The 26,233-nt window shown below is 45.7% G+C and overlaps 1 long non-coding RNA gene across 1 annotated transcript; it reads left to right on the forward strand.

The window, feature by feature from the left end:
- The first annotated feature begins 1,433 nt into the window (after positions 1 to 1,433).
- Positions 1,434 to 26,233, forward strand: LOC136158671 (uncharacterized). The gene is made up of 3 exons (XR_010661365.1): positions 1,434 to 1,662; positions 25,202 to 25,366; positions 25,879 to 26,233. It is a non-coding gene; the product is annotated as an uncharacterized lncRNA (long non-coding RNA).

Here is a 26,233-nt window from a genome sequence, read left to right on the forward strand (position 1 = left end):
GCTGCTTTGGGGGCCTGGCCACCAGGGGTCTGGACTGCATCTCAGGGCCTCCTTGCAGTTTTGGAGGGGTAGCTCTTCCGCCAGCCCCAGCCAAACGCCTTCCAAGTGTGAGGATTGCTGAAATGAGGAGGTGGCGTGGAGGCGGTCCAGGCTGTTACTGATACCTTTCCCCAATTCTGGTAATACATATAATGATGTTACTCAGTTTTGTTTTACATTTCCAAAACAGATGTACCAAATCCCTGTAAACTGATCTATGGTAATGCACTTAATTTTAATCTTCAATGTTAAAAGTAAAAACTGATCACGCAAAGCAGAAACATGTGTCACTTCACTATAAGCTGGCACAGGATCCAGCCTCCCCCCCGCCACTTAACCGTTTGGGTCCTGCTGTCGGCTTTCTCCTGATTTTGTCGTCCTTGTTAATTTCCTCCTCACTTCTCTGGGAGTCTTCCTCTGCCAGGTGTCCCCTGCAGCTGGTGGGGACTTCTTCCCTTGGGTGTGTCTGAGGGTCACAAAGCTTGCTGCTTTGGGCTACCATGAGTGGGCTCTGCAAGGCACATGTCCACCGTGGCTTGGAAAGTTGGAAGAAGATGTCTCAAAGTTATGTCAGATTGTGGAGAACCATTGTAAAAGTCGGGCTTCCCTGGGAGCTCAGCTGGTAAAGAATCGGCCTGCAATGCATTAGACCCCAGTTTGATTCTTGGGTTGCGAAGTTCCCCCGGAGAAGGGATAGTCTACCCGCTCCAGTGTTCTTGGATTTCTCTGGTGGCTCAGATGGTAAAGAATCCACCTGCAATGTGGGAGACCTTGGTTCGACCCCTGGGTTGGGAAGATCCCTGGAGGAGGGCATGACAACCCACTCCAGTGTTCTTGCCTGGAGACTCCCCATGGACAGAGGAACCTGGCGGGCTACAGACCATGGGGTCACAGAGTCAGACACGATTGAGCAACTAAGCCCAGCACACATGGTGAAAGTCAATGGAAAAGGGCTTCCCTGGTGATCCAGTGGCTAACAATCTGTCTGCCAATGCGGGGGACACGGGTTCGATCCCTGGTCCGGGAAGATCGTACATGCTGTGGGGCAGCTAAGCCCGTGTGCTGCAACTACTGAGTCCGAGAGTCACAACTACTGAAGCCCATGTGCCTAGAGCCTGTGCTCTGAAACAAGGGAAGCCACTGCAATGAGAGACCTGCACACTAACGAGGGAGTATCCGCAGCTTGCAGAAACTAGGGGAAGCCTGTGTGCAGCAGTGAAGACCCAGAATAGCCAAAATAACTAACTAAACAAATAAAATTATTTTTTTAAGTCAATGGAAAGCAAGTGCTCCCCTGCCCAAGACGCTGGTTAAATATTAAAGCAAGTTGGGTAATAATTACCAAACAACTTCATTCGTGTGTGGACTTTCCTGGTGGCTCAGATGGTAAAGAATCCGCCTGCAATTCGGGAGACCTGAGTTTGATCCCTGGGGAACTGTGGTGTTAGAGAAAATTCTTGAGAGTCCCTTGGACAGCAAGGAGATCAAAACCATCAATGCTAAAGGAAATCAGTCCTGAATACTCATTGGAAAGACTGATGCTGAAGCTGAAGCTCCAATACTTTGGCCACCTGCTAAGAACCGACTCATTGGAAAAGACTCTGATGCTGGGCAAGATTAAAGGTAGGAGGAGAAGGAGGTGAGAGAGGATGAGATGGTTGGATGGCATCACTGACTCCATAGACATGAGTTTGAGCAAGCTCCAGGAATTAGTGATGGACAGGGAAGCCTAGTGTGCTTCAGTCCATCAGGTCACAAAGAGTCGGACACGACTGAGCGACTGAATTGAGCTGTTTCATGAGTAAGTGAAAGTCAGTCCGTTGTGTCTGACTCTTTGTGACCCCATGAACTATATAGTCCAAGGAATTCTCCAGGACAGAATACTGGAAGGGGTAACCATTACCTTCTCCAGGGGATCTTCCCAACCTAGAGAGCAAACCCAGGTCTCCCGGATTGCAGGCAGATTCTTTACCAGCTGAGCCCCATTCATGAGTAAGGGTCAAGGTAAAAGCCCAGAATTTTTCTTCTAGAAGTTGGTTGTAGTTTCTTAACAGAGGAGGTCCTGTTTTTCAGAGGCTCAACATAGGTGGCAATTAGGAAAGTCAACCTGGAAGAAAGGAAGGATTCTTTGGAATATGACAATAGAGGTGCACCTTCATCATGGATCAGAGGGGCTTGGGATGGTGGGGTGCATGGAATAACTTTTCTGCCAGTACAAGGCCTCTGGCCCCCAAACTTTGCTCATTCCCAGCTAAGCATCCTACGTGGTATCAACTTTTTTTCTGAATAACTCCTGGTGGCCCTCACCAAATGATGTGGCATTGCTGAAGCTTCATCCCTTGACCTCAAGGTTAAGAAGAGTTGACAGCAGATGGACGTCTTTTATAACAGAATTGGGTGGAGGTTAGGGGAGGGGACAGAGTGCTGTGACTGTTGGGGTTGACCTCTTGGGAGCAGATACCTTGAGACACTCCAGTAGATGAATAATCTCAGGCAAAAGGAAAGGCATACAGAGTCTGGAGACCAAGAGCCCAGGCGGAGGGTGGGAACCAGAAGCTGTGGGTACCAACAGGTGCTCAGCTTTAGGGGAGGGAGTAGGGCCAGGTTACAGAGGGCCTGTGCTAGGGAGTTTCAGACTCGAGTCTGAGGCTGATGGGGAGCCTTGGAAGGAAGTGACATCGGAGATCTGTGACTTAGAAAGATCTCTTGGCCAACTCATTGGGTGGGACTGAAGGCCCAGAGACCAAAGAAGAAATGTTGGTTTTTTTCAGCTCTGACCTCTATCCTTTGCTCACCTGCAGGGGCATCTCATTCTCACTGGGCCCCCTATTTCTGCTCTTTGATCTTTCCATTGCATCACTTCCTCTCTAGGCTTTGCATACAAGTTTCAGATAACTTCTTTCTTCTTCTGGGACCCTAAATTCTTCATCTTGGCCAAGATCAGAGAGAACTCTTTCCTTCAGGAAGTGAAATCCATCATATGAAAATGCTGAAGGCTGCTGTGGCATGGGAATCCCCTGAAAGACTTGAGAAAAACACAGATTTCTGGGCTCCAGCCACAGAGTTCCTGACTCGATAGGTCAGGGGTGCAGGAGGCCTGAAAATCTGCATTTCTACAAGTTCCCAGGTGCTGCTGCTGCTGCCGTCCGGGGACCACACTCTGAGCAGCTGTGACAAGCCACTTGGTGCCAGCAGCCCCTCTTCATCTTTGCTGTGTGATCTGGAGACGGTGGAGGGATGACCAGATGGCCCTGGATGGTGCAAGTGGAGATATTTCCCTAAGGGAGCTTCAGAAATTAAAATCAGAAGAAGGGTCCTGTGCCCTGGGCCCCGGAGAGCCTGTACACTTTCTTTTGGGCTCCTGGGGGCAGAGTCCTCTCAGCCCTAACCATGCACGGAGGGTCCTGTTCTTCATCCAAAAACAACATGATGAACAAGAATTCAATTTGGCAGGGGCACTTTCTGTTGAAGCATACTTTCTCTTAATTTAATCACCCGTGCAAGAGCCTTCCAGACGTTTGGATGGAAGTTTTTAGAAATTCAGCTCATTTTCTCAGATAGTTTCATTCTGGAACATCTGGTGGGGGATGGGAGCTGGGAGGTGGAGAGACAGACTGTCAGATGGAGTGTATTGAACTAGGAATGGGAACCCAGATGGAAAGGTTTTTTTTTTTTTTTCTGAAAGGCGCAAAAATGGAGTTGTGGGAAAAACGCATTTCTGGAGTTAGACCCACCTGGCTGGAATTCCAGACCTGCCACTTACTGGTGTGTGGCTCTGGGCAAACAATCTGATCTCTCTGAATCTCACTTTCCTCATCTGGAAGATGGGTCCATAACAGCTGCTTTGCAGAGATGCTGTCAAGATTACAAGTGACATATATACAGCCTCAAGCACACATTGGAAGCCCAGGAAACCTTCAGATAATGTCATCTATTCCCATAATGTTGTAGCTATTATTTTTCTTCTTCTTCTTTTTGATATTATCTCCATTTCAGAGGATTTATTTTATTTTTGACCGTGCTGCATCTTCACTGCTGCTCAGGCTTCTCTCTAGTTATGAGTGGGGACTACGCTCTAGTCGTGGTGCACGAGCTTCTCAGGGCAGTGGCTTCCCTTGATGTGGAGCACAGGCTCCAGGGCGTGCGGGTTTCGGTAGTCGCAGCACGTGAGTTCAGCAGTTGCAGCTCCCAGCTCAGTAGTTGTGGTGCACAGGCTTCGTTGCTCCAAGGTACATGGGATCCTCTCCGATCAGGGATTGAACCCACGTCTCCTGCATTGGCAGGCAGGTTCTTTACCTCTGAGCCATCAGGGAAGCCCTCGAATGTTCTTTCATTCTGCCAGTGTTCTGAGAGTGTCTGCTCTGTGCCAGCTTCTGCTTGGGGCCACAGGGACAGAGTGTGAGAGAGATGTGCCTGCCCGGGAGGAGTTCCAGCCTGGCCCGGCGGAGGACATGGACGATGTGCATATACCCAGCTCCATGACAGCGGCATCTGCTGGCACTATACCTGGCACCATGGAATGAGATGGTGGGCAGTCGTGCCTGACCTAAATTTGAGGCCTGTATCCCTGGACAGAGGCCTTTTCTGGGGACAGCAACATGTAAAACCTAGTCTAAAGGAAAAAAAAGACAAAGCTTATCTAGCCTGGGAAAAATATGGCTTCTCTCCTGCCCTCCCAAACTATGCTTCCTGACTCTGTGACTCTGGTGTTTAGTCAGTCGTGTCCGATTCTTTGTGACCTCATGGACTGTAGCCCGCCAGGCTCTTCTGTCTTTGGGATTCTCTAGGCAGGAATACTGGAATGGGTTGTCATTTCCTCCTCCATCTGCGACTATGCGTGGAGGAAAATAGACTAGAAGGACGTCTTTGTAGTTGGGCATGGGTGGCTTGGGTAGGTGGTGTGACCTCTCTGAGCCATGGTTTCCAGGTCCAGGCTGGAGGATGGGTGATAAGAACGCAGTGATGGTCACCACAGCTCACCTGTGTCTGGGACTTGCTGGGTGCCTATTGCTGATTCCCAGGCATCAGCTCTTTTAGTCTCTGCAGCAACCCCATGAGATTGGCACTATCATCCAAGACCAAGCCTCGGGTGAAGCAAGTGAGTCACTCACACAGGCTCCCAATTTAAAGAGGTACCCAAGATTCAACAATCAAGACAATATTTTAGGGACTTCCCTGGTGGTTCAGTGACTAAGACGCCAAGCTCCCAATGCAAGGGGCCCAGGTTGCTCAATCCCTGGCCAGGGAATTAGAGCCTACCTGTTGCAAGGAAGATCAAAGATCCTGCATGCTGAAACTAAGACTCAGCACAGCCAAATAAATAAATGAATGAATGAAGAAATGCGTATTTTAAAAGAACACATTTTAAAAAATTATTTATTTTTATTTATTTATTTGGCTCTGCAGGATCTTAGCTGCGGCATCGGAACTCTTAGTTGAGGAAAGTGGGATTCAGTTCCCTGACCAGGGATTGAACCCAGGCCCTCCTCATTGGGAACACAGAGTCTTAGCCACCAGACTGCCAGGAAAGTCCCTAAAGAAAATATTTTATGCCACTTTAAAAACATCAATGCAAAAAATTTCTGAGGAACACATTATCAACATTTTAAAAAACAAAACATCCTATTCTACACTTTTGTGACCCACCCTCGCTCACCTCACCTTTAATCCTGGCCCAGCATCATCCCCATTTTACAGATGAAGAAACTGAGGTGCAGGGAGACTGTCTTTGCTCCTGCCTTATAATTCAGGGCCTTCTAACTGAAGGGTAGTGACCAGACAGATAGACTTCCCAGGTGGCTCAGTGGTAAAGAATCTGCCTGCCAATTCAGGAGACGCAGGTTTGACCCTTGGGTCAGGAAGATCCCCTGGAGGGGGGCATGGCAACCCACTCCAGTATTCTTGCCTGGAGAATTCTGTGGACAGAGGAGCCTGGTGGGCTACAGCCCATGGGTTGCAAAGAGTTGGACACGACTGAGTGACGAGAGCTCACGGACGCACGACCAGGCAGGCAGCTTTCCTCTGCTCTGAATGGTCCTCTGGGGGCCTCTGTTCATCCACCCCTCACAGGGAAACAGGAAAATAGACAGTGGATAGCAAGGAGGCTGGGGCAGCTGGGCCGTTTCTGTTGTGGTCGCCGTTACTGTTTAACATGCATCAGACCCCGCAGCGCACTTTGAAATCGAAATGTACCAGGAAGCATCCTGGTAAACTTAGCTCTTTAGTCTTTTGAGGAGGGGGGCACCTGGCTGTACTTCAGAGAGAAATCAGAGAGAGCAAAGACGAGACCATTGTCAGTGACCCCAGATGGGAAAAAGGGAGAGTGAGACCCCAAAACAGGGCCTGTGGCCACTTGAAAGAGATCACCCGGGGACGGAGGAAGGATCTATGCACAATAACATTTTCCTTATTTTTAATGACTTTCACAAACATTAGTTCATCTATTCAAGGCAAGCTAGATGCCATGATTTCCATTTTACTGCTGAGAAAATGTTAAGTGCAGAGAACGTAGGGATTAGCTTATGATCGGTAGTCTGGCGAGTTGGGGAGACTAGGACTTAGACCCTCTGTGTCTCTTTCTGCCCTTTTTTTAATACTTCTGTACAGCAGGAGTCCCCAGCCTCCAGGATCTAATGCCTGGTGATCTGAGGTGGAGCTGACATAATAATAATAGAAATGAAGTGCACAATAAATGTAACATGCTTGAATCATCCCGAAGGAAAAACTGTCTTAAAGGAAACCAGTCCCTGGTGCTAAAAAGTTTGGGGACCACTACTGTATAGAGCAGCCCACTCATGACACAGAGCTCATTTCTATTTAACTCGTAAGCGCAGCACTAAAATCATTACATCTTTGAATTGGAAGGAAGCAGAGTTCTTTCATCTCAAATCTACCCCAAACGCACCCACTTTCCTTTTACTCTGGACATGCAAGTTATTCTTTGAACTAACCCTGGACTTTGCATTCACAACCTGTTTCATTTCATTGTGCTTCGGTTGAGAGCTCTCTCGATGTCAATCCTATCACTTGCTTCTGTAGTAGATGAGTATTACACAATGGTCCTAAGGAATCTGGTCTCTTTATGTCCACGGGTCTCACAATGTGATGCTGCTGTGCCTCCCATCCATTGATCTATTACTCTTCCCTCCTGGGTCTGGGCTGTCCTTGGGGTTTGCTTTAACCTGAAGAATGTAGCAGAAGTGAGGTTGCATTATTTGCAAGAGTCCAAAGGTGGAAACAATCCAAGTGTCCAAGGACAGAAGAATGAATGAACCAAATGTGATGCACGCATGCTAGGAATGTTACTCAGCATGGGAAGAGTAGGGCACTCAGACACATGCTGTGTCAAGCATGAGGCCTGAAGACACGATGCTAAGTGAAATAAGCCAGTTACACAAAGGACAAATATTTAATGATTCCACTTCTGTGATGTTCCCAGAGTGGTCAAATTCATAAAGGCAGAGGTAGAATGGTGGTTACCCACAGCTAGGGGATGGGAAGAATGGGGAGTTAGTGTTTAATGGGTACAGAGTTTCTGTTTGGAAAGGTGGAAAACTTCTTCGAGATAGATGGTGGTGATGGTGCCCCAAAAAAGGGAATGTACTTAATCTCAGTGAATTGGACACTTAAAAATGGTTAAAATGGCAACTTGTATGTTAAAAGTACTTTATCACAATAAAAATAAATTTTTTTAAAGAGTGAGAGTGGGCAAGTTTGGCGCCTAGGCCTTAAGGGGCCTTGCCGTTTCTGCCTTGGCCTTCTTAGAACATGGCCCCAAGACCACCAAGCAAAGACCATCATCCCCAGTCTAGCCTTCGAAAGGGCGAGAGGCCACTTGGAGGGGCACAGATACCCCAATCAGCAGCCAGTGTGACAGGCCTTCTGGGACTTTCCAGCCCAGCTGACATGACTGAGGCCAGGCAGAACCCACGGAAGAACTGCCCAGCCAACCCACAGAACCAGGAAGAATAATGGTATTGTTGTTCTAAGCCAACCTCTGTGGCTTTCCTTTTAGTTACTCACTCTCCTCCAATTCTCTGCTTGTTCATGGATTGGGGGAAGATGTATATTGTCCTGTTTCATCCAACTCCTATTTGGTATTACTATTTTTTTTTTTTAAGCACAAAAGATCTTCCCTTTCATGGTTACAACCCAGCTAGGAATTTTCATCCTATCATGTTTTAGTGATTCCTAGTGAATCAGAAAATAAAATCTGAGCCTTAGCTCTTGTATCACCCAAAAGGCTCATAGGTGTCCCATGAAGACCTGTTTACAAGCCAAGGACTCTTTCTCATGAACTCTTCCCCAATCCTCTGTTAACCAAAGGTGATTTTTTTTTCCTGTTCCCCCAGATGAAAGTCAAACTCCCAGGAAATCTGTCATTTTTCCAGGTGGAACAATAACTTACCAGAGGCTTTCTTAACCAGCTGAGTTAAGAATTTACAGCAATGAAACATGGAATCTTACCCCTGCTGATGACAAAATAAGTAATACAAATTTCTAGAGACAATGTAGCAATCTTGATATAAAGAATGAAAAAATATATATCCTATGAGTCCCACATTTCACTTTTAGGAACTTGTCTTAAGTAAATAATTGTGGCTATGAGCTAAGATTTAGCTACACACAGAAGTATATTATGGTACTGATTGTATTAGTGAAAAATAGGAAACAACCCCCATTTCCAACAAGAGGGGATTATCAAATACTTTTAAGTTATAGCCATAGAAAAGAATGTTATGCAACTGTTAAAATTTTTTTGTAGAAGACTACTCAATGATATGGGGCTTCCCTGGTGGCTCAGATGGTAAAGAATCAACCGGCAATATGGGAGACCTGGGTTCGATCCCTGGGTCAGGAAGATCCCCTGGAGGCGGGCACAGTAACCCACTCCAATATTCTTGCCTGGAGAATCCCCATGGACAGAAGAGCCTGGCGGGCTATAGTCCATGGGATTGCAAAGAGTCGGACACGAATGATCGACTAAGCACAGCATGCAGTGATATAAAAAGATGCTCAAAATCTGTTGCAAACCCATATTCAATAACTAATTATGTGTGATTTTGCTTTTATGAAAAAATGTATTTATATAAAATATGTTGTAATTCAGATGTGTTTAAAATGCACAAAAAGAGTTATACCAAAATGTTAACAATGGTTACCTCTGGGAAGTAGAACTAAGATTGATTTTGAGCTTTTTTCCCCCAGCTTTTCTATGTATTTTAAATAGTTCCCAAATATTCTACACTCAGTGGTTAATTGCTTTTGTTTTAGGAAGCAACACAATAGAAGAATGGTGATGTTTACTTAAAAATAGTCTTCAAACAAAATATGTATTAAATATGGAAGAGAAGTTGGAGAAACATTGTCCTCCTTCCCTTGCTGAATCTTTTTTTAAAGAAATTTAAAATAATTTAATGTATTTATTTATCTATCTTTGGCTATGTTGGGTCTTCATCGCTCTTCTCTAGTTGCAGCGAGTAGGGGCTACTAGTTGCAGTGCACGGGCTTCTCACTGCAGTGGCTTCTCTTGTTGTGGAGCACAGACTCTAGGGCGTGAGGGCTTCAGTAGCTGCGGCTCCCAGCTCTAGAGCACAGACTCAGTGATTGTGCTTAGTTGCCCTGCAGCATGTGGGATCTTCCCGGATCAGGGATTGAACCCGTGTCCCCTGCGTTGGCTGGTGGATTCTTTACCACTGAGCCAATAAGGAAGCCCTCACTGAATATCTTTTAAATGCATGATTTGGAAGTAGTGAGGCCAGGTGTCCATGTCTCCACTGTGAAGCAGAAGAGTGAGATGCTAAGGACCTGGTCAGTATCACTAAGGGACATCTGTCCACTCAGCTTCCCACAGATCCTTATTTAGGGAGCATAGCTCAAAAAACCTAAATGTGGTCTCCACCTGGCTAGCCCAAGGCAACTGGATTAACACAGTGGCTGGTGGAAACAGACCTCTTGGATTGAAATCCTGGCTTGGACTGCTACCAGCTTTGGGATCTTAGAAAGGAAACAGACTTCAGCCTTTTGTTTACATGAAGCAGGGTCAGCCGCCATCTTGCCGGTACTGGCCTATCAGCTGGTCAGAGTTGAAGTCAGAAACTTTCTGAGCACCTCCGATGGAGACCTTTTGTTCCCAGAAGAAAGCCCTGGAAGTAATTTTAAAATACCCAGGGCCCGGGATTGCTTCCTGGGGCCGTGAGTGGTTCACCACCTTCTGCTCACTGGAGGCTTGTGTTGGCTCTTTGGGTGCTCCCACAGTGAGGAAGGACAGTGTCCTTGGAACAGCCGCATTCAGCTTGGACTCTGTGTTCCTGAGTCTGGTGTCAGCTGCTGAAACCCCAGACGGCTTCCCGAGGGTTCGAGGCATAGAGAAATAGCCTGTCTGTGCCCCACATGGAGAGGCCAGAAGGAAAGACAAATGTTTTAAACTCTCAGCCACCCGGCCTCCTGTTCTTGCTATTTCCCTAACATATGCTAACATATGCTTTCCTCCAGAACTTCAAAAACCTGCTTTTAGCAGCAATGAAAATAGGACCGTGCATCCAATTCAACTCTGAGCTTCAGAGTTTCCTCTAATACCATTACCTCATGTACAGAAGAAAATGTAAATCTGAAATATGCTGGTGATTATAACCTTTCTTCCTGACAGACATTGTAATATAAATGCACATAAATTGAATTTCTTCTTTAAAGAAATTTGAATACCTTTGGAGCATTTTAGCAAATCATCTGCAGTCCTCGCGGCACTACATCAATGATCTGTGGAAAAGTGATCTGTCTGTAGCATGACTTCTGCAAAAGAAGGATGGAGCAGGGCCAGGACATGCCAAGAAAAATAGGACCCACCTTATTGATATTCAAAATTTATTTTATTAAACTTGCACAAAAGACAGAGACGTAGGGAACGGGTGCTACCAGGGAAGGGGGTTCAAATATTAACTCCCAATGTCCTGCTCACCATCATTTGCCCGCCAAAACTGGGGAGAAAATGAGGAAAGAAGGGGAGTGACAGGTTTTTGGTTTTCCTTCATTTTGACTCTTCCCACTGGGGCTGTGTTTGGAGACCCCTGTTAACTATTAAATCAGAAATAGAGTGGAGTGTGGGCGTGGGAAGCTGTGTGCATCAGATAAGAGTTCTTGGGCCCAGATGTCTCTCCGGGATGGATGGAGAAGGGTCAGAACAGTGTATGTTCACCAGCCTGTGCTTGGAGGGGAATGTGCCCACTCGGAGCTCTCATCCCTCCCAGGGGCTAAGGACAGGGCTTCCAGAGGCTTGGTGGTCTCTGCTAAAAGATGAGACTTGAAAAATCATCATAATAAAAAGTATATTTCAGTTGAGTCTTAGCTTTATAGGTTCTTGTTTGCATGACCTTGAATACAGTACAATCTGGGTCACAGTTTCCCCTCTGTGTAGAACAGATCCTCCTGTGATTGCTATAAAGATCAGCTGAATTTTGTATTTAAATCACTAAGTTTCTTTCATATGGAAATTTCTTATTTTGAGTAAGAAAACAGAAATTGTTACTTAAAGAAAGAAAGTGCACCGGCTTTCAACTCTTGGCTCCCACAGCTTGAACCCTGGTCCTGTGCCCAGGTTCATTTTTCAGCTCTGAGTTGGCATTTGAAAGTGACCAGTGGACTGGGCCCTTTGGATCTGGGCCCAGTGGGTGCCCAAGAACTCTAAGGCTGTGGTTTGGGGGCTTGGCCTTGACTTGGCTTGGAGTTTCCCACTGTCTAGAAACCTCCGAGATGGTAGGAAAGGAGCTGGTGGATTTTGGCCAGAAGGAATTTTCAAGTTAGGAATGTTGCTTAGGAGCCCTTCAGCCATAAATGCTGGGACATTAACAGAAGATATTGTCCTTTGAGAGCAAACGTGGTCTGTGCTCCCCAGAGTGATCCACCAACAATAATGAATTACAGGTATGTCCACTTCCACCATCGCCTCCCAGCTCCAGGGGCCCATAGCTACACTTTTCTTCAGTCAAGAAGCCAGCTGACACCGCAAGATCCCTTGGGCTACCTGGAGGAGGCATCTGGAAGTGTCTTTCTTGGTCTGCTGGCCCTAAGATGGGTCAGGCTCCTGGGCTGCTCTTTCTTAATCTATCAGATCACACATCCACCTGAAAAATAAAGCCCACCAGTGCCTGACCAGTGACAGGACTACTCTGACAAGACAGTCTGGAGGTGGGTAGGTGATTCAGAGCCCGACTTCGTACCACAGATTGTCCAGTTTGGAATCCTGACTCCATCACTCTGGGAGCTTTGGGCAAGTGACTTCCCTTCTCTGTAACCTCAATTTACTCATCAGCAAAATGGGAATGATGCTATGACACCAAACCACAGGAAACTGCCATCTGTATAGATCAGAAACAGTCAATGGCAATTTCATATGATTCATCCTAATAGTATATACTAATGGAGTCATCAGAAATTCACAAGCAGAAAAAACATGCAAAGTACATGGTAGGAGCACCGTAGTGCCCTTGACCTGAGCACTTAACAGGGCAGCCCTGTACCCTGGCCGACTCCTGACAAATGCATTCCTTCAGCGGACACTGGGGGAAGGCAAAATTTACTTCCAGTTGGGGTTGTATTTGTTTTTATTTTCTATGAATTTTGATCTTGTGATTTTTGTTTGAAAAAAGCCAACAGCAGCAACTACAAAGCACATGGGACCAGGGCTGCGTGTCAGGCGAACAGAGCTGCCGGCCACGTCTGCCCCCTCTGACAGCGCTTGTTGCAATCACATAATTACTTGTTAGTCTGAACTGTACTGATTTATGGAGGATCAATCTTTCTGCTGGTCTCCATTCCGCAGGGTTCCGTGCCAGGAGTTTGTCAGAGAAGCTCATTTTACCAGAAGAGAGAAAACAAACAGTGAGACAGTGAGTGTGCCCTTGCAGATGTGGAGCTCAGAGAACAAAGTTCTGTCCACTCCATACAGTACCTTTTATTATTTAAGGGCCACCCAGCCGCACGCGTGGAGATAGCACCTTGAGAACAAGCCCAACTCTGGCCCAGGTCAACTGACTTCTCTCCCAACCCCACCTTACCTGGAATCCATAAAGGATGTGAAGCTTAAAAAGCTGAGCTATGGGGCTTCCTTGGTGGTTAAGACTCGGTCTGCCAGTGCAGGAGACATGGGTTCAAGCCCTGGTCTGGGAAGATCCCACACATGCTGCTGGGGCAACTAAGCCCATGTGCCACAACCACTGAAGCCCACTTTAGAGCTCGTGCTCTGTGTTAAGCCCCCACAATCAGAAGCCCATGCACTGCAACAAAGACCCAGGACGGCCTAAGTAAATAAATACATACATCTTAAAAAGCTGCAGCTTCTCAGATCTATTCATTTAAAGGCCCCGGGGGAGAGTTTAATAAGGGGGATTTGTAAAACTCTTAACTTTAGGGATACAGGAAGGTTCCAGTGGGGACTGGTGAGGGGCAGCTGGTCGCAAGGAGACTGAGAGCATGAGCTCTGAAGTCAGACAACTGAAGGGCAAATCCAGACTCCAGGCCTTCCTAGCTGTGTGGTCCTGGGCCAGTCAGGTGACCTTGCCAAGCCTCAGTCTTCCCATCTGTAAAATGGCACTTCCTCACTGAGCTAGTGTCCTGTGAAAAGAGTTGACGTGTGTGAAGTGGTGGACATAATGCACTGTATACAGTTAGTGCTCAATAGGTGCTGGTGAATACAGAAAGGTCACAGTGCTGCAGGAAGAGTTTTAAGTGTCTTCTTCGGTACTTCTACCATTCTCAAGGGTGAACTCTGGGAAACAGGGCACATTGGTTCTCTTCTGTATCTAGCACAATGTCTTATATCTGTTGGGACTCTAAAAATGAAGGTTAATTATGCAAGGAAGGGATTGGGAGCTGGAATATCTGCCTTCTGGTCCCAGCTCTGTGACCTTGGGATGGGTCCCATCTCCTCTCTGGGACTCAGGTTTCTCTCCTAGACTGGAACCAGCATTTCTCCAAGTTTGCCCTGAGATTATAAGAATATTACCATGTTATATAGCTCAGTGGGCAAAAGAAGAGGAGAGACGGGGCTCTGTGGTCAAGTTCATTTAGGAAAGGTTGAGATGAACCGTCAGACCAAGTTCCCTTACAGGACTTCTCAGAGCCCTTGTGGATGCAGCATTTCTGGGATCTCTCTGACCTTGGAGGCCCACTTCTCTGAAATCTTTCTGTACCCGGATGTGATTTACAAAGGTGGCCCAAGAGAAGTTAAATCTGTTTTGCTGGACTCATTTCTGAGTCTCCTAAGAGGACAGGAAGTCACGGGGGCAGTCAGGCGTTCTCCAGGACTGGGAGAGCCCCTGGCAGAAATAGTGGCTTCCTTCCCTTGGTGGTCTTTGCAAGCTTCTCCAGGACTGGGATGGGCCTGGGGAAACTTTGGGCTCCTCAACTCAAGGTCTGAACACAGACGTCTATGTTCAGCGTAATGATAGTGACTTTGAGTGCCTGGAAAGTTGTGCCAAGGAATGTGTCTGGCTTATCAGAAAGGCCACCTCACCTTAGCCCAGAGGGGAACCTTCTCTGGGAGATAAATGTCCATGATTTCCCTGAGACTTTGCTAAAGATGAGGGGTGACTAGAAATGTCCACCCCACGATATGGAGGCCAGCAGACTCGAGAGGGACGGAAATGAGAAAAGGAACTGGTTTTCCCCAACTGCGGTTGTTTAGTTGCTAAGTCGTGTCTGACCCTTTTGCAACCCCATGGACTATAGTCCGCCACGCTCCTCTGTCCGTTGGGATTTTTCCAGGCAAGAATACTGGAGTGAGTCGCCTTTTCCTTCTCCAGGGATCTTCCCCACCCAGGGATCAAACTTACATTTCCTGCATTGGCAGGCAGATTCTTTATCACTGAGCCACTGGGGAAGCCCTGTTTTCCCAACAGGGTGAGGATATTTACCGAGGGAGTTGCTTTTACTTTCTGAATCGATGATTCATCTGTTTGTTCAACATATTCATACTGAATACCCAGTGCATGCCGGGCCTTGTTTCAGGCTCTGGGAGTCCTGCGGTGGACAAATAGCGTCTATGCTCTCTCGTGGGGTTTACGTTTCTATGTGGGGAGACAGTAAACAAAGACATAACAGGTTAGGAGGCTGCTACGATACATGCTCAGAAGAAAAAATGAAGCAGGTTAAAGGGACAGAGTGGTTAGGAGGGCTCCTTTAGGTAGGGTGATCAGGAAAGGGCTCTCAGATTTGGCGACCTCTGAGTAGAGATCGGGATGGAGTGAGGAAGCTGTGTGGATACCCAAGGGAACGTAATTCCAGGAACAGGGAGCAGTCGGTGCAAAGGCCCTGAGTACATGTGTAGTTGATGTGTTCAGGCAACAGGGGAGAGGCCAGGGTGACTTGAGTGGAGTGAGCAGTGGGGAGAGCAGTTGGAGAAAGTCATCAGAGAAGCCTTTAGAGCGTGGATTGTATTTAAATAAAATAACTTTATTGAGGCATATTCTGCACAGTATATAATTTGCCCTTTTCAACTGAATGACTCAATGCTTTTTAAAGTGAATTTACCAAATGGTGCCACCATCACTCTAAATCTGTTTGAGAGCCTTTTCATCACCCCAGTATGAGCTCTTGTGCTCATTTACTGTTAATCCACACTCCCCTCTGCCCCCACCCCAGGCATCCACTATCTGCTTTCTGCTGTCATTATAACTTCACCTTTTCTGGACGTTCCCTACAAATGGCATCTCTTCTGTCTGGCTTCTTTCACTGAGTGTAGCGTTTTTTGTTTTATTGAGATTTGCCCATGTCTTAGCTCGTATATTCGGTTCAGCCCCTTTTATTTCTAAATGGTGTTCCTACTTGGATTGTATTTTAAGCAGTGACAGAAATCCATGGGAGGGTCTGAGGTGTAAGAGAGACTTCTTATGTCAGTACCTGGACTCTATCACAGGGAAGCAGAATTCCTGGCAGGGTGAGCCCATGGCTTTGGCATAGATGAGTCTGCTTCTGCCACAGATGGGCTGTTACCCTTGGACAACTCATTTCACCTTCTTGAGTCTCAATTATTTCATTTATTTTTTACTGGGGTGAAATGTACCTAGCGTAAGATGTATCCTTTTAACCATTTTTAGATGTGCTCTTGAGTGACATTAAGCATGTTCACATTGTCAAGCAACTGTCCCCACCACCCGTTTCTAGAACTTCTCCATAACCCCAAACTGAACCTCTGTACACATTAAACTGTATCTCCTCCCATCCTCTTGCCCAGCTCTTGACAAGTTCCATTCTATTGGGCTGGCCAAAAAGTTTGTTCAGGGTTTTCCATACCATCTTAGCCAACCAATACTTCCAGTCTATTTTGGATTTGACTCAGCAGTTCCCCAACCTTTTTGGCACCGGGGACCGTTTTCATGGAAGACAATTTTTCCACAGACCTGGGAGGGTGGTGGTTTCAAGATGATTCCAGAGCATTACATTTTTTGTGCAGTTTATTTCTATTATTATTACATCAGCTCCATCTCAGACCGCCTAGTCACTAGGTCCCAGAAGTTGAGGACCCCTGCTCTAGGTAATTTATGTAAGTGGAATCATGTGGTATTTGTCCTTTTGTGTATGCTTTATTTCATTTAGCCTGATGTCCTCAAGGTTCATTCATATTGTAGCAGGTGTTAGAATTTCCTTCCATTTTAAAGCTGGCTAATGTACCATGGTATGTATGGACCACATTTCGGTTATCTGCTCATCCATCGATGGACACTTGGATTGCTTCCACTTTTGGCTGTTATGAATAACACTGCTTGAACATGGGTGCACACCTCATTTTTAGAATGCAGATGCCAGGAGTCATCTACCTGACCTGACTGTCATGCGGATGGAATGACACAATTCACATAAACTGCTTGGCGCAGAGCCTGACACATGAAAAAGTGCCGTAAGAACACCATTCACTAACGGCTCAATGACAATAGAGTCATTATTATTAATGATGATCTGTGGCCAAGCATTTGATAGAGAAATGTCATAGAAAGGCAGGCTCACCGGGAAGGCCTTGGGCGCTTTCTTTTTTCTTCATATAAACACAATTTCTACTATAAAAGTAATGTAGCTCTAAGTTTTAAAATTTAGAGACTAGAGAAGGAAAAAAAAAAAGCACTCCACCTATAATCCAACCATTTTCATGGCGTTTCAATTTCCTTCTATTCCAGAGGGATTAAACCAACTGCATTTCAATAGAACAGAGAGAAACTGGATTTCAGGGGGCTGGTGGGGGCGGAGAAGAGACCCCGTAGAAGATTCTTGTTTGAGAAGAATCATGTTGGTGTTTTGCTTTTAAAATCCCAGGGTCTGGGCTGATTCAGCCAAGCTGGGATGCATTTTTTTCTTTTTTTTTTTTTTGGCTTTGGCATCGAGAGAGAGGGAGGGAGGAATCAAAAAAAGGAAATATCATTTCCTTAACGACTAGGTATTAATATCCTGTTTAATTTAATTTCGGCTTTCTGCACCGGTGAGCTCTTTTCCCTCTAACGTACAGTGTCAGCTTGGCAGGGAGTTTCTGACAGTATCAAAAGAGGATTTAGCTCTGAACCCTTGCCATGAAAGTGTCTCTATCTGCGCCCAGTGTAGGCTTTCAGAAGAGAGCATTGTGTCCTGTGAAGACGGTAATTGAGTGAATGAGGCCTGGCACCTGGGCCTGCCGTGGAGTCCTGATAAGGACATAAAGACAGACTTAAAGGGCCTGCTTGCCAGAGGCAGAGAGCCTGGAGTGTCCCCGCGGAGCACTGAGCTCGGGGACCCAGCCCCTGCCGCCCCGCAGGAGGAGGATCCTGGGCAGAGGGAAGACTCTAGCATCCTGCACTTCAAGGTGGACGGCACGCTGGGGGAGATAAGCATGGATGAATGGGACGGAGTTGGCTTAGCCAGCTGATACACCCTCCATTTCTTGATCAATACAATCTATTCTTTGGCCAATGCCAGTCTAGAGAGCTGTCTTCTGTCTTGTCTTGAGGGGCTGAATGGCCACTGTAAGAATGAATGGGGATCTCTCTGCTAATTTTCCTAGTGATTCCAACCTATATCCAACTGCCCTTGGTCAGGATTCACAGCCCCAAGCAGGATTGACCATCCCTCTGAGGACCTAAGAGTGATCACTTCCTCTCTGAACTGAAGACAATTAAGCAGATAAGCGACCATGGGAATATTGCCTACCCACCCATCTACCTATCTGCCCATCCATCCACCACCCCATCCATCTATCCATCCATTGACGATCCCTGCTGCTATCCCAACCCTGCAGTTACCTATTATCCATCCACCCACCCATCCATCCACCCATCCATCCATCCACCCATCCATCCATCCATCTGACTTTAGAGAGCCTTCAGGAACTGATGGATGGGATCTTTTAATAGGCTCTTAATAGTGAGAGTTTTGAACAAGAAGTTGGAACCCAAATCACCAATTAGCTGTGTGACCCCAGCTAAGTCGGGCTTCCCTGGTAGCAGCTGGTGAAGAATCCGCTGGCAATGCAGGAGACCCCAGTTCAATTCCTGGGCCAGGAAGATCCCCTGGAGGAGGGCATGGCAACCCACTCCACTATTCTTGCCTGGAGAATCCCATGTCAGAAGAGCCTGGTGGGCTACCGTCCACGGGATTGCAAAGAATGAGACGTGACTGGAGTGACGGAGCATAGCACAGCATCCAGCTAAGTCACTGCGTTAGACTTTGCCACAACTGTGGCCTTATTAATCAGGGGCAGGCTAACTTTGTAAACCATCACTCCCAAATTCCAGTGGCCTAATGTAAGGCCCAGGAACACAAAGAGAACACAGGCATCAGGAGTGCCAGGTGTCTCTGCCCCTGGGTCTCTGGACGGCTCTTGATCCTAAAGAAACAGTAAAATGTCAGAGACCAAGAGAGAGAAGTGGGTTCAAAGCTTCCAGATTTTCTCTATTCCCTAAGCATCAAATTAGATGTTATCTGCATCACTTCCGATTGCTGCCAAAGTGGGAGATTCTTCTACTGGCCACTGGAGAGCAGAGAAGATAGAAGACTGAAGAGCAGAAAAGTTTTTCTGTCTTTCTTTTCTTCTTCTATTAAAGTACAGTTGATTTACAATGCTGCATTAGTTTCAGGCATACAGCAAAGTGATTCAGTTATACATACATATATGTCAATTTCAGATTCTTTTCCCTTATAGGCTATTATAAAATATCAAGTATATTTCCCTGTGCCATACAGTAGGACCTTGTTGGTTATCTATTTCATATATAGCAGAAGTTTTTCTGATCCCTGAATTCAAAACTTTTAAAATATGACCACAGGACCCTGCTCCAAAGTGGAGGAAAGAAGGTCATATTCTCATCTCTTTAAATATTTGACATTGGGAAGAAATGAAAGGCCCATCATATCATCTAATTATAGTCTTCTTTTATCTGGAATTCTGATGGACAAGTTTATACCTAGCATTTTCCAGGAACCTATACAAATTATATATTTCAAAATCATCATCATCATTGTTGACCCTGACTGAGCACTTAATATGGCCACCTGATGCTAAGAGCTGACTCATTGGCTAAGACCCTCATGTTGGGAAAGATTGAGGACAGAGGAGAAGAAGGCAACAGAGGATGAGATAGTTGGACAGCATCACTGGTGAAATGGGCATGAACATGGGCAAACTCCAGGAGAAGGTGAAGGACAGGGAAGCCTACTGTGCTGCAGTCCATGGGGTCTTGAAGAGTCAGACGCAACTTGGAGACTGGACAACAAAACCATTATGAGCCAGGCATTATTCTAAGAGGTCTATACAATTATATAGTTTACTTGCAACAACCTTATGAAATAGGTATGATTATAGCCCCATGTTTCGGAAATCTGTGATGGGATGAGATTTACCAAAGATCACACAGCTACGAAGTGGTAGAACAAGCAAGAATGATTTGAGTGACTTGACTTGAACCCAACAGCATGGAAGGTATCATGGCGGCTCCTACAGGAGATTTTCCTAAAGGTCCTTTTTTGGCTACTTAAACTCTATATATCAGTTTTCTCATCCATCAAGTGGGGGAGCCAGTCACTGACTGTCTGGCCACTGTGGGCAACTTTATTGCAGAAATCCTATAAGAGAATGGATTTAAAAGCCCTTGTCCGAGTACGAGATGCCACAAAAGAACAGAGTCGCTGCTCTGGGTGTAGCATCTTCTGTCTGCAGACCTTTTGCTGCCCTTGCCCTCAAACTTGCTAAAAATCATCAAGTGAGTGATTCAGCAAAGTGCGGGCTTACGACAGAACACAGAGTTCAGATGGAGTCCTTACCTTTGGAATATTAACCTCGGAAGGCCGCGGTGAGCTGGGACGTCTGCAGCCTTCCCCGAGGTCCCTGGCAGTCTCTCTGCTGTGCGTGTTTTTCCAGTTTGAGGAGAGATGAGCCTCATCTCCACACTCCAGATGTTTCCAGGACTGCAGAGACAGCACTGTCTGGAGTGGGCTATTGGGTACCAACTCCTCCAGTCCTGTTCTCCCCTGGGTTCTCTGTATTTGATTTACAACGTTGTGTTAATTTCTGCTGCATAGCAAAGTGACTCAGCTATACATCTACATATTCTTTTCCATGATGGTTGATCACAGGATATTGAGTATGGAGTTCCCTGTGTTATATAGCAGGGACTTGATGTCTATCCATTTTATATATAATAGTTTGTATTGGCTAACCCACCAAGCTCCCAATTCTTCCCTTCCCCTCCCAAGGGTTCTCTTTAACTGGCTTGGTTTCACTGCAGGGAATGCTGAGGAGATGGGAGTATTTGTATTTTTTCTCTCAAAAAATTACAGAAACTGTAATCTCTTTCACATCTGGGTCTGACTGCAGATAGGCAAGAGCGGGCGAAACTGGCTGGTGGGCAAGTGAACCTCAGGAAGAGGCAGGTACCCTTTAGCAGACTGCACACCCATGTAGGTGTGACTGCTGGCCCCGTATGCAAAGCCTCAACAAGAAGAGGTGAGGTGCCTCCAGTGGGGGCTGGGGAAGGGGGGTTGTTTTTATTTTTCTGTGATTTTGGGCTCTTTCCTCTTGGACTGTTCTGTCTGCGTTTTCTGGAAGCAGTTAGAAGAAACAGTTAAATGTTTAAGGGAAAATGGCTAACATGCCTAGCATCTTTTTAAAGCTGCTTCCCACTCAAAGAAAGGCTTTATCCGAATTGATTCTTCCCTAACCAACTCTATTCTCTCTATGCAAAGGGCTTTCCTGAAACTTCCAAATGTTTATAGGGCAGATTAAACAAGCTTGAGGTCATAAAGTGCAGCTGCTATTTAAATATAAGCATCCAGGTCCCAGGCATCTGATTATTGGTAGGTGTTGAGTGCCACTTGCAGAGCGAGTGGCCGGCCTGCCTTAAATAACTCTAACTAGGCCCAAAGAGTCCTTAAGAGGTTTCTAGGATTAGATCACAGCCTGGCAAAAGCAGAGAAAGTCTGGAAAAGTCCTAGGAGGATTTAAAATTTTTTTCTTTTGTTTTAATCTAGCGGATCAAGCAGCTAAGGCAAGCTTTGGACCAAATTAAACATTTCAATAACTCGTATTTTTAAATCACAATCAGCTGGAGGAATGCTGGTTTGTGCCTGGTCCAGAAGAACATTCTTGAGGATATTTTGAAAGGATCACCAATAGGAAGGCTGGGGAAGCAGATTATTGCCATTGCTCCTAAAAGAAAGAAGGATTTGTTTTATTCTGAACTGGAGGGTGCTCAGTGGGGTGACTGGCAGATGGAAAATGACCTAGCCAAGTATCTTAGTTAGCACAGGCTGCTATGACAAAATACCATAGACTGGGTGACTTACACAACATGGACTTATTTCTCACAGTTCTGGAGACTGAGAAGTCCAAGTTCAAGGTTCCAGCCAATTTGGTTACTGGTGGAAGCTTTCTTCCTGGCTTGTAGATGGTTCCTTGTGTGGTAGAGAAAGACAGCTCTTTTTTTTTTTTTTTTTTTAAATTCTTGATGTTTTTGTTTTTGTTTTTTTCCATTTATTTTTATTAGTTGGAATTTTTCTCTTGTATCTCTTCTTGTGTGCATGTGTGCTAAGTCACTTCAGTCGTTTCCAACTGACTCTTTTCAACTCTATGGAGTGTAACCCACCAGGTTCCTCTGTCCATGGAATTCTCCAAGCAAGAATACTGGAGTGGGTTGCCATCCCCTCCTCCAGGGATCTTTCCAACCCGGAGATCAAAGCTGTGTCTTCTGGAGCTCCTGCATTGTTAGGCAGGTTTGGATTCTTAACCAGGAACTCCACCTGGGAAGCCCCTATCTCTTCTTATAAGGGCACTAATCCCATCACAAGGACACAACCCTCATGACCTAATTACCTCCAAAGGTTCCCCCTCCAAATACAATCACATTGGGAGATAGGGCTTCAGTGTAATAATCTGGGGGAGGCACAACTTATTCAATAGCACCTTGAGACCATCAAAATATTTAACAAGTCAAGACACAAGCACCTCCCAAAATTATATCTGCTAGAAATGCTTCTGCATTAGCAAGCACAAAAAACCTAAGAGTCCTAATCACTGATGTAGGTGACAGTGTCACCCAGGAAGTATGACCCAGGAAGTTTTATTTCATGCCTGGTCCCTGATGCTGTATGCTAGAACAAAATTAACTGCCAAAGGACAAGCACTGCCTGGGATTCTCCCTCAATATTTATTCCACGAAAGATGGGTTTGGTCCTTTGGGGCTTAATCTCGAAAATAAAGTTGGCTGAGCAGGTAAACTCTTAAAAGGCCAGCTAATGCCAGGTGATTCTCTCAGCTTATGAAATTTCTGCCTTTTACTTGGTCATATTTTCAAAAGAGAAGACAGCTAATGGGAGTAAGTTCCTTACATTAAAAACATACTTTGGTTAACAGCACAAAACCACTTAAGTTGGCAGCAGACCAATTATTAATTAGACGAATGGCCTCTTATAAATCCCTCTGCAGTCTCTGGACAGCCGATGGGTTTATGGCCCATGCATTAGGGAACACGGTTGCTCTGTGGTTATAATTATCCACAGTTGCTGGCAGTTTGAGAGTCACAGAGCCAAAAACATCTGCGCTGTGGACATGCTGTCCCGTGCTACCATAGGGGTGATGGGGAGAAAGCTGACATAGGGGCGGATGGTTTGTTTTATTGCCTTTCTTAGCTGTTTGTTGCTGGCAAAGTCCCGAGAATTGTTTTCATTTTTTATTGTACACTCATTTTTAACTGAAGCATGGTTGACTTACAATATTGTGTTAGTTTCAGATACACAGCAAAGTTATTCAGTTATATATGTATTTTCAGATTATTTTTCATTTTAGGTTATTATAAGGTATTGAATAGTGCTCCCTCTGCTATACAGTAGATCCTTGTTGATTATCTATTTTATGTATAGTAGTTTGCATCTGTTAATCCCAGTCTTCTAATTTATACTCCTCTCCATCTACTTCCCCCATGGTAACCATAAGTTTGTTTTCTATGTCTGTGAGTCTGTTTCTGTTTTCTATATAGATTCACTTGTATTATTTTTTAGAGTCCATATATAAGCAATATATGATATCTGTGTTTTCCTGTCTGACTTACTTCACTGTGTATGATAATCTCTATTGGCCATCCATGTTTCTGCAGAAGGTAATATTCCATTCTTTTTTATGGCTGAGTATATAATATATACCACATCTTCTTAAACCAATCCAAGAGAAGTGCCTAGAATTTTTTCTTAGTTTCCTCATCTGAACGTGTGTCCAATTGGTACCTCTAGTTTTCACCTGCCTAGCATCCACTTCTCCTCCCTTTTGATAACAGCACCTTGATTTGCCTTCAGAAGCTATCTCTTCTCTACCCTCAGTCCCTGGGTTTCTCTTAGCACTAGAGATGGCCACATGACCTTGGCCTGGTCAGTCAGAGCAGTGCATCCTCCTTGCTTCAGTAACTGGTCCCATCTAGTTGGAAGCAGAGCTACTCAATTCCCTGGCACCATATCAACAACTTTTGTTCATGGGGAGCAGATCCAACTCTGGCAGTCAGCTTTGTTCATGTCTGTGAATGTCTGTAGTTGCAAAGTTTTGAAAGTCAGTATGTTTTTATAGTTCTTTAAAAAATATATATTGAAAATACTGGAAAAGAACCCCATTGCTTTTATAGCACAAATTATAGAAGGGAGAGCCCTCAAGATCTTAGCCAGTGGAGCTGAGAAAGACTGATGCATGGGGAACCCTATAGGCATGCATTAACCCAGAGTCTAACTATGGATGTAAAAGCACATGAAGCTCAACGACTTCACACACACAGTTTAGTTTTCACCAATGTCCTGTCCTCCTGACAGTGGGTAGGAGGGAACTCTCTTCCTCCAGTCGTTCAGACTCTAGGTTCTTTCCATCCCATGGTTCTGCCATCCCCAGCATCTGCCAACCCTACTCTGGATCTTTGAGTTTTGATAGTAGGCAGCAAGAAGAGAAAGCATGGAGTGTGATGCTGAGGTTTGATGGGCCAAGCCTAGCAGTGATGCACATCAGCCTATATCCCATTGGCTAGAACCCAGTCACATGGCCACCCTAACTGCAAGGGAAGCTGGGAAATGTAGTTTACCTTGTTGCCCAGGAGGAAGGGAAACATGTAGGTAGACAGCAGCTAGGCTCTGCTGACTCCAGTGACACCATTACAAGTTGGTGGTTCAGCTGACAGCATGTTTTCTTTTCGTGACTATGAATATCACAAGTGTGCTTTCTTTGGGGCGACAGAAAGGTACCAAAGAAAATAGCAAAAACTCAAAGCCAGCCATTTCTCAGGCTTTCTGGCTCCATGAGATTGAAAATATTTAGAGGTCATAGGCTCCTTGGTTCTCACTGAATACCACGTTTGTCCTAAATGATTAGTTTGACATTGGGTAACAGAGTTGAAGGGTCTAGTGTTGTTTTAGTCAAAACTGGGTTTTCCTCTAACTGTCTGTTCACTTGTTTATTACCGTCTGGAAACCTAGTTCCCAAGAAAGCAGGAGTTTCGTACATGTCCAGGCATCTGAAGGCTCCACGCGAGTCTGATGGGTGACATTATGTGTGTTCATGAGAAAATCATTTCAAGGGCTACAAATGAGTCCTTCAGTAATACCCAGGAGTCATAATGTCTGTGACATAATGAACCTTCCTAAATTACAACCTACACTAATTAGATCACTTATTGCCACATTCCAGGCCCTGAAACAATTTGCTTAAAGTGATAGTTACCTCTAATGAAAAGATACATAACGGAAAATGTCAGCAACCTTTTAAATTCTCCACAACTTATCATGAAGACTGTCTTGTGCAAAGTGCTCGTGGTGAAGCAACTTCTTTTGTCTCCAATTCCTCCTAAATTAGGTGAGTATTTTATGATCGCTTCGAAATAGAGGGAATTCCCCGGGGTCATCAGGAGATTAGGTAAGGTCTGTCTGTCTCCTCCAACCCTTTTCTGACCCCTTCCTGCCTCTACTCCTCCCTCCCTGCTTTACTCCTCTCCTCTCCGTGGCTGGGACACTCACAACATCTTGCCTACAATGATTTATGGTTGTCAGTTTCTTAGAGAGTGGGCTTTCCTGGGCTGCCTGGGGGCCCTGATGGCCTGGCAGGGGTGACGTTCCTTGTCTCTCCTCAAGGCCTCCCAGAGGGTGCGCTATGTCACAGCCACCTCTCTGGTGAGGTTGGAAGGGATGTCCCCATCACACATACTGATGGAAAACAAGGTCTGGGGAGGGCTGGTACCGTCGATGCCAGCCTGGCAGTTTGGGCTTTAGTAGGAAACAGACTCATTCGAGGAGGCCATTGAAAGGCATTATAGTAAGTCCCCTACATACAAACAACTTACTAACACTCGAACATGCCTCTGCTTCCAGCAGGGAACCAGAACCTGTGTCATCAATGTCAGAAAGTGAAACTGGAAGTCGTTCAGTCGTGTTCGACTCTGCTCGATCCCATGGACTGGGGTCTGCCAGGCTCCTCTGTCCATGGGATTTTCCAGGCAAGAATACTGGAGTGGAGAGCCGTTGCTGTCTCCAAAGGGTCTTCCCAACCCAGGAATCGAACCGGGGTCTCCTGCACTGCAGGTGGATTCTTTACCAGCTGACCTACCATGGAGTGAAATTGCAGCTTGCCCTCCGTCTGCTGTTGCTGGCGATCCTTCAGTTCTGCCATCTCCCAGTTCCTCTCCCTCCTCTATCTATAACTCTTCTTGCCTGTTCAGCCCCTTAT

This window comes from Muntiacus reevesi, chromosome 2, assembly GCF_963930625.1.
Source record: "Muntiacus reevesi chromosome 2, mMunRee1.1, whole genome shotgun sequence".
NCBI classification, from domain to species: domain Eukaryota; kingdom Metazoa; phylum Chordata; class Mammalia; order Artiodactyla; family Cervidae; genus Muntiacus; species Muntiacus reevesi.